Raw genomic sequence first — 13,052 nt, 5'->3', positions numbered from 1 at the left:
AAGTTACCGATCGTCTCCGCTTCCACTACCCTTGCGGGCAGCGAGTTCCAGGACATTACCACCCGCTGCATCTTTTGTACAAAATTTTCAATCTGTGTCCTCTAGTCCTTGTACCATTTGTTAATGGGAACAGTTTTTCCTTGTCTAACTTATCTAAGCCTGTCATAATCTTGTACACTTCTATTAAATCTCCCCTCAATCTCCTTTGTTCTAAGGAGAACAAACACAGCTTTTCCAACCTAAACTTGTAACTAAAATCCCCCATCCCTGGAACCATTCTGGTAAATCTCCTCTGTACCCTCTCAAGGGCCCTCACATCCTTCCTCAAGTGTGGTGACCAGAACTGAATGCAGTACTCCAGTTGAAGTCTAACCAGAGATATATAAAGGTTCAGATGTGTTACAGGTAAACATTTAATTTAATCTACCGAGAACTTAAACTAGGTAACAATTAGTTAAAAGATCAAAACCTATAAGCTAAACATTAATAGAGCGGCAGAGAAGGCCCAGGACAGATCGTGGGCCTGAGTGGAGGTCTTTTTTTTCCCTCTCTAAATTAAGACAATGGGTTAAACTAAGAAATTTAGTGAGTAGTCTAATAAGTAAAAGCATGGCAGGGCACCTCAGTCCTGTTGAATGCACATCCTGTGCCATGTGGGAACTCCAGGACTCTCTTCATATCCTGAACAAGCTCGTGGGCAGGAAGTGTCATCAGCTGCAGGAGCTGGAGCTCTGGGTTTTGTAGCTTTAATTGAAGCTAGCATCATTACAGTGCATCCATAAAGCTGAGCTACTTGGACAACGAGTTCCAGGAGATGATCACCCCGCAGCTTAAGAGTGTGCAAGCAGAGAGGAAATGGTTGACTACCAGACAGGCAACCAGGAAGGCAGTGCAAGAGTCCCCAGAATGGATCACATTCTTTAACTGGTATTTAGTTCTGAATACTGATGGAGGTAATGGTTCCTCTGGGGAGTACAGCCAGAGCCAAGGTTGGGTCATCTCCATAGGCAGGATGGAGTAAGGTCAGGACAGCCATAGTGATTGGGAATTCAATAGTTAGGGAAAAAAAGAGATGTTTTTGGAGCCGCAGATATGACTCTAAGATGGTGTGATGCCTCACTGGTGCCAGGGTCATGGATGCCCGAGGCGCTGCAGAACAAAGGGGGGGGGGGATGCGGGAGACAGCCAGAGGTCATGGTCCGTATCAGTACCAATGACAGAGGTAGAAAGAGGGATGAGGTTCTGCAGGCAGATATTAGGGAGATGGGAAAAAAATTAAAAATTAGGATCTCAAAGGTAGTAATCTCCTGATTACTCTTCGTGCCTCGCACTGGTGATTACAGAAATAGGAAGATAGTGCAGATCAATGCGTGACTGGAGAGATGGTGCAGGAGGGAGGGATTTAGATTCCAGGGGCATTGAAACTTGTTCTGGCAGATGTGGGACCTGTACAAGCTGGACGTGTTGTGCCTCAACAGGACCAGGACCTATATCATGGTGGGGAGATTTGCTGGTGCTGTTGGGAAGAGTTTAAACTAGCTTGGCAGAGGGATGGGAACCTGAACACAGATTCAGAAGGGGGAAAAGCAAAGCTGGAAATGGAAGGCAGAAAATTAGGTGTGTATGGAAGGCAAAGGAAGAATGAGAGGTGATCTCATTGAAACTTACAAAGTTCTTACAGGGCGTGACAGGGTAGATGTGTATAAGATGTTTCTTCTGACTAGTAAGTCTAGAACCAGGGGACACAGTCTCAGAACAGGGGGCAGGCCATCTAAGACTGAGATGAGGAGGAATTTCTTTACTCAAAGGGTGGTGAAGGTGTGGAATTCTCTACCCCAGAGGGCTGTGGAAGCTCAATCATTGAGCAGGTGCAAGACAGAAATCAATAGATTTCTGGATACTAATGACATCAAGGGATATGGGGATAGTGGGGAAAAATGGTATTGAGGTAGATGATCAGCCATAATCTGTTTGAATGGCGGAGAAGGCTCAATGGGCCCAATGGCTTACTCCTGCTCACTAATATCCTTTAGGGAAGGAAATCTGCTGTCCATACCTGGTCTGGCCTACATGTGACCCCAGACCCACAGCAATGTCGACTCTTAAATGCCCTCTGAAATGGCCTAGCAAGCCACTCTGTTATATCTAACCGCTACGAAGTCAATAAAACAGAATGAAACCAGACGGACCACCCGGCATCGACCTAGGCACTGGAAACGACAACTGCAAACCCAGCCCTGTGGACCCTGCAAAATCCTCCTTACTAACATCTGGGGGCTTTTGCCAAAGTTGGGAGAGCTGTCCCACAGACTAGTCAAGCAACAGCCTGACATAGTCATACTCACAGAATCATACCTTATAGACAATGTCCCAGACACTGCCATCACCATCCCCGGGAATGCCCTGTCCCACTGGCAGGACAAAGCAGAGGTGGCGGCACAGTGGTATACAATCAGGAGGGAATTGCCCTGGGAGTCCTCAATATCGACTCCGGACCCCATGAAGTCTCATGGCATCAGGTCAAACATGAGCAAGGAAACCTCCTGCTGATTACCACCAACTGCCCCCCCCCCCCCCCCTCCCCTCAGCTGATGAATCAGTACTTCTCCATGTTGATCACCACTTGGAGAAAGCACTGAGGGTGGCAAGGTGCAGAATGTACTCTAAAGACACCTGGTTTGGTTAGCCTCATTTGGGAGTTAATAGATGGTACAATTTGGCTGGGTCTTACTTTAATTTGGAAAGTTTAAAATTATATGTTAAGTGATCTGTGGAGGGACGGGATTGAATTAACAGTGTGTTTCTCCCGCCACAATCGGAAGCGTATATTTTGATTGGGGGGCTTTGACTGGAGCGGTCGGTCGTAACATATTAATTGGGGTCTCGTCTAGGATTTGAATCATATCTTAATTGGGGGCTCCCTCGCAGTTGAATCATTTAATTTGGTGGCTCACATCTGGAATCAGAATCAGACTAATTTGTAGGGCTCACATTTGAAATCATAGTAATTACTCGTCTCTGGGATAACATATTTAAATTGGGATCCTGTGATTGGCATCATATTAATTGCTCTCGAGACTGGGATCATATCAATTGGAAACTTGATTGTTGGGATCTAAATCTGACACCAATTACAAAGATATTAAAAGAACCAGGTCTCTTGTATAATAAGGAACAGTTTATACCATTGTTATGGCATTAGTGGTTGCAGCAGAGTTTTTGGGAAAGCAGAATGTTTCCCTGAGTGACTTGTTAACTTTAACTAAGAACAAATTAAAAGAATTGGCAGCAAAATTGGGGTTGGAATTGAAATCAGGTGCCAAAAAAGCCAAGATAATTGACATAATAGCCGAAAATCTGGAATTAGTAGAAGATGATGATGATGATATAGATGAAGGGCAATAGGAGGAACAAGAAAGGGAATGAATATGAGAGACATGAAGGCAGGAAGTCCGAGAGTGATGCAGTGGTATTGGCTAGGATTCAGTTAGAAATGAAAAACTTGAGGCAGAAAAAGAATTAAGAAAACGTGAATTGGAAAAAGAGGAAAGGGAAAAAGAAAAAGCAATAGCAATAAGAAAACTTGAACTTCAAAGAGAAAGTGGAAGAGGAGAGGGAACTTAAGTTAAAAGAGATGGAACTAAGACAAAACGGTAGTCTTGAATCCAGGGAAAATTCGGGTCAGGAAGAATCTGAGTTTAGATCAGGACTCAGTGAGAAGCTGTTTAAATTTATACAGACTCTTCCTAAGTTCGAGGAAAGGGACGTAGAGACATTTTTCATATCTTTCGGAAAAATAGCCAAACAGATGAAATGGACGAAAGAAAGCTGGACATTGCTCATGCAGGGCAGGCTGGTAGGCACAGCTCATGAAGCTTATGCCATGCTTTCTGAAGAAGCTTCTGCAGATTATGAGATGGCAAAAAGGCTATTCTTGCTGAGTATGAGTTTGTCCCTGAAGCTTACCGTCAGAAGTTTAGGAATTTACGGAGATTGGCTGGGCAGACATATTTAGAATTTGAAAGGGTGAAGCAAATTACTTTTGACCGTTGGATACGGGCAATAAAGATAGAAACCACATATGAGAACCTTCGAGAATTGATTCTCTTAGAAGAGTTTAACAACTCCATTCCTTCAGTAGTGAGAACTCATATAGATAACCTGAAAGTTTTGAAAGCTAGGCAAGCAGCAGAGATTGCTGATGATTTTGAGCTTGTGAATAAGCCAACCTATTTTGTCCGTCACCCCCATAAACCAGAGAAGGATAGAAAGTGGGAGAGTGAAAGGAAGGCAAGTAGCCAGGGACAAGAAGGAACAGCTGGGAATGCCCCAGGAACACCTCTTCAGGTCAGAAAGGAAGGTGCTGAGGGTGGAAGTGAGGTTCGCAAGCCAAAGTGTCATCATTGCAACAAAATGGGTCATCTTCGTTCAGAGTGCTGGAAATTGCGAGGTAAACCCATAGGACTTGTTGGGGTACGCAAAGTTAGTGCAGAGGAAAAGACTCTGACTGAGAGTATAGCAGACCAGGCTATAGCTTTAACGACAGCTGTGAATGTGAAGCCAGATACTAAAACTAAAAGGAGTGTAGAGGTTAAGAATAAAATACCTGAGAGTTATAATGAATTTCTGTCAAAGGGAAGAGTAACTCTGAATCCTGTAAGTGAGGCAGGAAAACCTATCATTACATTCAGGGACACAGGAGCAAACCAAACACTCTTGCTGGGGAAAGATACAAGGTTTCCACCAGAGAGCACCTTGAACGCTAAATTTTTCGTTAATGTAATTGGCGGGGAGTATATACTGCACCTTTGTATAAAGTACGCCTACAGAATGACTTAATATCTGGGATAGTAACTGTAGGTGTTGTCCACAGTTTACCAGTAAAGGGAACTGATCTACTCCTAGGAAATGATTTAGCTGAATCAAAAATATCAGTTTCTCCTATAATTACAGAGGAACCAAGTGAAATTAAGGAAACGGAGCAATTACAAGAACAAGTTACGGGAATATTTCCTGTGTGTGTAGTTACCCGAGCAATAGCTAAACAGAATCCATTGTCGGAGGTAAAAGGAGCACTACAAATACATAGCCAAGCATTTGAAACCTTATTTGGGGATTTAGATAATCCAAATGAGTTGTTTAACAGATTGTCTATCATTGCAGCACAGCAAGCTGATCCAGACATATACCGAATAGCACAGACAGCTCAGTCAGAAGCTGAGGCAAAAGGAGTTCTGGAAGGCAAACGGGGTTTTGAGGAGGAAATGGAGACCATCTCAGAGACCTGCCAACGAAGAGTGGACAGTTGTTAAATATCAACAAGGATTATTAAGGTTAGCACACGACATTCTTTTTGTAGGACACAGGAGAATTCGGAAGACCAAATCACACATAAACAAACACTATTACTGGCCAGGTCTTACAAAGGATGTAAGACAATTTTGTAGGACATGCCATACCTGTCAAATGCTGGGGAAAACCACAACCTATCCTAAAACCAGGGGATGAGGTATTAGTGTTGTTACCATTACAGGGAGAAGCATTAAAAGCACGGTTCAGTGGCCCATATAGAGTGATCAAAAGAGTGGGTAAGGTAGATTATTTGATTGACACCCCTGATCACCGGAAGAACAACCGGTTGTGTCACATTAATATGCTCAAACAATATTACCACAGGGAGGAGGATAAGCCAGTACAGGTATGTCAGGTAATCAGGACTGTTAGAAGGAAAAGGATAGTGAGGATGAGACAGAAGTAGGCCTAGGAAATTCTCAGATTGAACCTCCAACCATCCAATTAGCGAATGCAGAATGGCGAGGAAAATTAAACAAAAGGCTTTTATTTAGAGGCAAAACAGCGTGAAGTCCTAACCAGGGTTTTCACAATGTTTCAAAAAGTTTGTAGGGATAAGCCAGGATGTACAACCTTAGCCACACATGATGTGGTTATCGGGGGAGCCATTCCCTTAAAACGACATCCTTGTCGCTTAGGTCCAGACAGACAGGCCCAAGTGGAAGCAGAGGTACAATGCATGTTAAAGGGCAGCTTAGATGAACCTAGTCAGGACAGCTGAAATTCGCAGACGGTCTTGATGACTAAACCTGGTGAGACGGCTCAAACTTACATAGACTCTAGAAAAGTCACTGTGGTAAAGAAGGCAGACTCCTACCCAAATTCTTATTTAAAGGACTGTATGGACAGAGTGAGCAACACAATGTGTCTTAAAGAGACAAATGTGTTGGAGACAAATGACACCCCAAAATAAGAAAAATCAGCTTCTGTTACACCGGACAGGGTTTTCCAGTGTCAAGTGATGCCACACAGGTTAAGAGGTATTTGAGAAACTTCTCAGAGAATAATAAACCCAGTCGTGGGCAGTGCTCCTAACTGTGCAGTTCACCTGCCTGAGGTGATGGGCAATAGAGATGCTTGAAAGGAAAACACGAAACAATTGGAAGACTATGCCTGTAAATTTAAAAATGGGTTAATTGGGGACAACCTTTTGACAATTTAAAGCTGAAATGTTCTGGTGGAACTTGTTGCTGTAGTCTTAACATTTTTGAAAAGTGTATGCCTATTAATGTGGGAAAAAAAATGTGTTAGCGTTTTATCAATTGGTATTTTTTTTACCGATTGTAATGAAATGCATTTCAGGAATGGTGTTTCATTCTGCCAGGGGCAGAGGTGTCATGATCCTGTCTTTTTTTTTCTCTGGGGAAATATTGGTGTGTCTTTTAAGACAGCAAAGGAGCCGTACTGCTTTAAGAGCCAACAAGCCTAAGGAGTTAGAGAAAGTGCATTTTGGTTGCCGTTAAGATACAAGCATATGGAGAGGAACCAACCAGCTTCAAAGAATGCATCCTGGTTACATGGCAACAGCCATTCAGGAAGCAAGGGCTGGATATGCAATGTTGCCATTATCTTTTGAACTGGCTTTTTAGTTGAAAACAGGCTGTTCTAGCTGGAGGAAGAGAGACAGCTGTGTGTTAGCACCTGAAATGAGAAACAGACCATTTAAACTGAAGGAAGAGAATTCAGTCTGTTTATTTACTATCTCTCAAAATTCTAAAAAAAGTCAAGCCAAAACAGAGATCTCTGATAATTTAAACTGAAGGAAGGGAAGTTTGACTGTGACAACCTTGTATCCCTCAAAAATTCTAAAGCCAAATTGAATAATTTAAAAAGTGTTTGCAAGTCGTTATTTGTTGAAATTCATCACTGGAGAAGGAAAGCATCACTTACTGCTGGAATTAGACTACAGACTATTCTACTATTGAAGAATCTTTTTTCCCCATCGGACAGCTGTGAGGACTTCAAGCAACATTGGACTGTAAGTTTGCAAGGACTCTAAGTTTTTCTATTTTAAATGCTGTTTATGTCTTAGTAGTGTTTAATAATTTAGTTTTTCTAATTAAACAGTTAATTTGTTGATTTAAAGACACCTGGTTTGGTTAGCCTCATTTGGGGGTTAATAGATGGTACAATTTGGCTGGGTCTTTCTTTAATTTGGAAAGTTTAAAATGATATGTTAGGCGATCTGTGGAGGGATGGGATTGAATTAACAGTGCGTTTCTCCCACCACAATCAGAATTGTATATTTTGATTGGGAGGCTTTGACTGGAGGTATTACTGAAATGGCTTAAAGAACAGCAGGAACGGCAGCACAACAGTCCTGGTTACAGGGTTTTCAGGCAGGATACAGAAGGGGATTTTTAAAAAAAGAGTGGGGCACTGCAATATTGGTTACAGAAACAATCACATCTATGAAAGGATATGTTGGTCGGATCATCAAATGAGGCTTATGGGTTAAACTCAGGAACAAAAAGGGGCAATCACACTGCTGAGACCCCCAAACAGTCAGAGGGAAATAGAAGAGCATATATGTAGGCAAATTGCTGAGATGTGCAGAAACCACAGAACAGCAATAGTAGGGGACTTCAACTACCCGAGTATGAACTGGGATAGAATTAGTGTAAAAAATATATTCTTAAAGCGCATTCAGGAGAACTTTTTTAGCCAGTATGTAGCAAGTCCAAAAAGAGAAGGGACAGCTCTGGACTTAGTTTTAGGAAATGGAGCTGGGCAGGTGTAAGAGCCATCAGTGGGAGATTATTTGGTGCTAGTGATCATAATTCAGTTAGATTTATTGCAGGTGTGGAAAAGAAGATAGATGAACAGTAAAAGTTTCAAATTGGGGAGGCCAATTTTACTAAGCTGAGATGGGATTTGGCAAAAGTGGACTGGAAACAGCAACTGAAAGGTAAATCAGTGTCAGAGCAGTGGGAGGTAAAGGCCTGCTCGGGTCTGCAAAAGAAAAAACCCAACCCGAGCCCAACAGAACCACATCCGACCTGAGCCTGACCCAGCCCGAATCCTTCCATTTTTTCCTGCACCCGACTCGATCCAACCATCAGTTAACTTACCTTCTGTTTTTCACTTTGTTGCTGATCTGCACAAGCTTAAAATACCTGTAACAAAACCACCTTTCTAGTCCAAAAATTAAATTAACATTGGAGCCACATACCTGTGATAGTATGTGTCTGACCCGGCCCAACCCGAGCCTGCATGCCGCATCCGGAACTGCAACCCGATGTGACCCGAACCCAACATATGTCGTCGGGTCCTGTCGGGTAGCAGGCCTTTAGTGGGAGGCATTCAAGGAAGCGACAGAGGGGGTTCAAAACAAGTGTATTCCCACAAAGAAAAAGGGTGGAACTCCCAAATCTGGACACCCTTGGATGTCAAACAGCATACAGGGTAGGATAAGATAAAAAGGGAAGCTTATGTCAGATATCAAGAGCTCAATACTGCAGAAAGCCTAGAGGAGTATATAAAGTAAAATCAAGGAAAACTCAAAGATCTTTTATAAATACGCAAAGAGCAAGAGGATAACTAAGGAAAGAGTAGGAATCTGTATATGGAGGTGGAAGGCGTAGGCATGGTTCTTAATGAATACTTAGCATTTGTCCTCACAAGGGGGTGATGATACAGATGTCGATTGCAGTTAAGGAAGAGGATTGTGAAATATTGGATGGGATAAACATAGTGAGAGGAAAAACTAAGCAGTTTAGCATCTTTGAAAAGAGATGACTTGCCAGGCCTGGATGAAATATATCCCAGGCTGGTAAGAGAAGCAAGGGAGGAAATAGTGGAAGCTCTGACCATCATTTTTCCAGTGGTCTTTGCCTACAGGTGTAGTGCTAGATGACTGGGGGACTGCTAACATTGTACTGTTATTTAAAAAAAGGAAGGGACAGACTGATCAATTACAGGCCAGTCAGCCTAACCTTGATGCTGGGCATATTATTGGAAAAATTTCTGAAGGACAGTTTTAATGATAATTTAGAAAGACACGGATTAATCAAGGATAGTGAGCATGGATTTGTTAAGGGAAGATTGTGTCTGACCAACTTGATTGAATTTTTTTGAGAAGGCAACAAGAAGGGTCGATGAGGGTAGTTCACATTGATGTATAATACATGGATTTTAGCAAGACTTTTGACAAGGTCCCACATAGCAGACTGATCACAAAAGTAAAAGACTCCAAAGGCAAGTGGCAAATTGGATTCAAATTTGGCTCAGTGGCAGGAAGCAAAGGGCTAATGGTCAATGGGTGTTTTTGTGACTGGAAGCCTATTTCGTGTGGGGCTCCGCAGGGCTCTGTACTAGGTCCCTCGCTTTTCGTGGTATATAATTTAATGTCAATAATTTAGACTTAAAAGTAGGGGATATGATTAAGAAGTTTGCAGATGATATAAAAATGGGCTGTGTGGTTTTATTAAAGGGAAATTGTGCTTGACTAATTTATTAGAGTTTTTTGAGGATGTAACTAGTCAGGTAGATAAAGGGGAACCAGTAGATATAGCATACTTAGATTTCAAAATGGCATTTGATAAGGTGCCACATAAAAGGTTATTACACAAGATAAGGGCTCATGGAGTTGTGGGTAATATTAGCACGGATAGAGGATTGGTTAACAGACAGAAAGCAGAGAGCACAGATAAACGTAGCATTCTCAAGTTGCAGGCTGTAACTAGTGGGGTGCCACAAGTATCAGTGCTGAGGCCTCAGCTGTTCACAATCTATATTAATGACTTAGGTGAAGGGACCAAGAGTAATGAGTTTGCTGATGATACAAAGCTAGGTGGGACAGTAAGCTGGGAGGAGAACACAAGGAGTCTGCGAAGAGTTAAGTGAGTGGGCAAGAAGGTGGCAGATGGAGTACAATGTGGGGAAGTATAAGATTATTCACTCTGGCAGTAAGAATAAAAAATCAGAATTTTTTTTTTTTAAATGGTGAGAAACTTAACTATTGGTACGCAGAGATTTGGGTGCCCTTGTACAAAGAAACATAGAAAGTTAGCATCCAACTACAGCAAGCAATTAGGAAGACAAATGGCATTTTTGCCTTTATTGCACCGTAATTGGAGTACAAGAATAACAAAGTCTTGCTATAATTGTATAGGGCTTTGGTGAGACCACACCTGGAGTACTGTGTGCAGTTTTGGATTCTGTATCTAAGGATATACTTGCATTGGAGGTAGTGCAGCAAAAGTTCACGAGACTGATTCCTGGGATGACAGGGTTGACCTAGATGAGAGGTTGAGTAGAATGCGTCCATACTCGCTGAAGGTTTGGGGAGGTGATCTCATTGAAACATACAAAATTCTGAGGGGGCTTGAAAGGGTAGATGCTGAAAGGCTGTTTCCCTTGGGCTGGAGAGTCTTGAGCTAGGGCGCATAGTCTTAGGATAAGGGATCTATCATTTAAAGAAAGAAAAAGACTTGCATTTATATAGCGCCTTTCACGACCACCGGACGTCTCAAAGCGCTTTACAGCCAATGAAGTACTTATGAAGTGTAATCACTGTTGTCATGCAGGAAACACCGCAGCCAGTATGTGCACAGCAAACTCCCACAAACAGCAATGTAATAATGACCAGATAATCTGTTTTTGTGATGCTGATTGAGGGAGAAATATTGGCCAGGACACCAGGGATAACTCCCCTGCTCGTCTTCAAAATAGTGCCATGGGATCTTTTACATCCATCTGAGCAACACTCCCTAAGCACGGCACTGTAGCGTCAGTCTTGATTTTTGCATTCAAGCCCCAGAATTTCAGATGTGTGACCTTCCATCAGAACGTTTCTCTCTCTACAGATGCTGCCAGACCTGCTGAGTATTTCCAGCATTTTCTGTTTTGATTTCTGATTTCCAGCATCTGCAGTATTTTGCTTTTGTATTTTTTGTGCCTTTGTTCACGAAAAAAAAAAATTCTTCAGGCCTGTCTCAACAGCCTGGCTTTTGACTGGATCCTTTTATCTCAACAGTTTGAAAGTGCTTTCAACCATATCTATGCATTCTGACCAAGGTAATGTACATCATTCCGCAGAATGCAAACTGTACATCAACTAAAGGTCCCCTAATCCTGTAAGGTTTTAAGATTTTCTTTGTTCTTCCCCCAAAGGTGAAATGGAAGATTGAATTTTCATAGCTTTATTTCAGACAAGTGGTGATCATCACAATACTGCCAACTTTGACCACTGTAAAAATCACTCACCTCCACCCCTACTTCTGCTGCTGAAACTCTCATCAAGCCTTGGTCACCACCAAGCTCAATTATTCCCATATACTCCTTGCTGGCCTCCCACCCTCCATCCTATGTGAGCACCAGCTGATTGAAAACATTGCTTCTCATATCCGATTCTTGATCAAGTCTTGCTCACCCCCAGTCTTGCTGACATACACTGACTACAGTCCTTAATGTTTCAAATTTAAAATTCTCATCCTTGTATTAAATTCCTCGATGGCCTCACCCCTTCCTAATCTGTAATTTTGATTGTTATAATGTTCAAACCCTCTCCAATTTTCCATTCCTGATTCTAGCCCCTGGTGTATTCTTCCTGCCACCCACCTTTCCACCCTACCATTGGCAGCTGTGCTTTCAACAGTGTAGACCCCATTTCCCTGCCCCCCCTTCCCCACAAATCAGCTTTATCCTATACACTTAGTGTTCTCCCCCACAAAGCTGCTGGACCATCCTTTCCAGTCCTTCCAGAATCCAGGAGCTCCCCCCATTATAACCCCTCCAGTCCCAGAGCCCGTCAGTGCTCACAAATTTCTATCCCGCGTTCCCAGTGCATTGTGATCCCAGAACTATAGAGAGCTCTCCCAGACCGAGACTTCCTTCCCCAATACTCCCAAATCCCAAAACCTCTCTCATAATGATTCCAGATTCCATAACCTACACTAATACAATACTCACAATGCTCTCAGGCCTTGGGATCATCTCAAAATAGTTATACCTGACACCTACAACATGGATTCTGTCAGATTCCAAGACCCTGTCCTAGTATTCCCAGATCTAAGGGACACCCCCAATGTTACTAAATCAGTAATCAGTGTCCCTAATAATACTACTTGGCATAACATTCCCGTTCGTATAAAACCTCTGAGTCACCATAAAAACCACAGGAGATTTGCTCATTACCAAAATAAACACAAAGCAAAGGAATGTTATACATTAAAGTACCCAGAAAATATTAATTTAGAGTACTGGTTAAGAAATATATTGTAGAAAATGAGTTAATAGCAGAAATACCCGGACAATGAGAAACCTGCAATGTATGCAATTGAAGAATGCTGACTACTGAACCTAAAACTGCATATTTACTTTTTTCCCCTCACTGTTCTCCCTCCACATATAGTGATCAGATGGGGGAGGGAAGGCATCAGAAGTCAAATATGACTGCGAACTGAAATTTTGAATGCAGACAAAGCGCCACTTAGACCTTGTGCCTAAGCTGCAGTTATCCTTCAATTTCTCCTCCTTTCCAGTCTTTTCCTCCTTATATTCAGACTTTGCCATTTTGGCCTAAATTATGCTTAATTCTGGAGTTTGTCTTTCTTTGAGAAACGACAACATTTGGAAATAAAGTTGTGGTTAGCATGAGCGTTGGGTATGACTGACAGAGAAAATCTCCTGCAGCTAACATATGATTCAAAAACCACTGCCATTAAGAAAAAGGGAATGAGGTGGAAGGAAGTGAGGAG

At 42.3% G+C, this 13,052-nt stretch overlaps 1 protein-coding gene across 1 annotated transcript in view; it reads right to left on the bottom strand.

Moving 5' to 3' along the window:
- Positions 1-13,052, bottom strand: part of lrba (LPS-responsive vesicle trafficking, beach and anchor containing) — a 1,007,923-nt gene that overhangs the window by 277,236 nt on the left and 717,635 nt on the right. The gene's annotated exons all lie outside the window — the stretch shown is intronic.

This window comes from Heterodontus francisci, chromosome 1, assembly GCF_036365525.1.
Source record: "Heterodontus francisci isolate sHetFra1 chromosome 1, sHetFra1.hap1, whole genome shotgun sequence".
Classification (NCBI taxonomy): domain Eukaryota; kingdom Metazoa; phylum Chordata; class Chondrichthyes; order Heterodontiformes; family Heterodontidae; genus Heterodontus; species Heterodontus francisci.
This window is presented reverse-complemented; position numbering and strand designations above follow the sequence as displayed.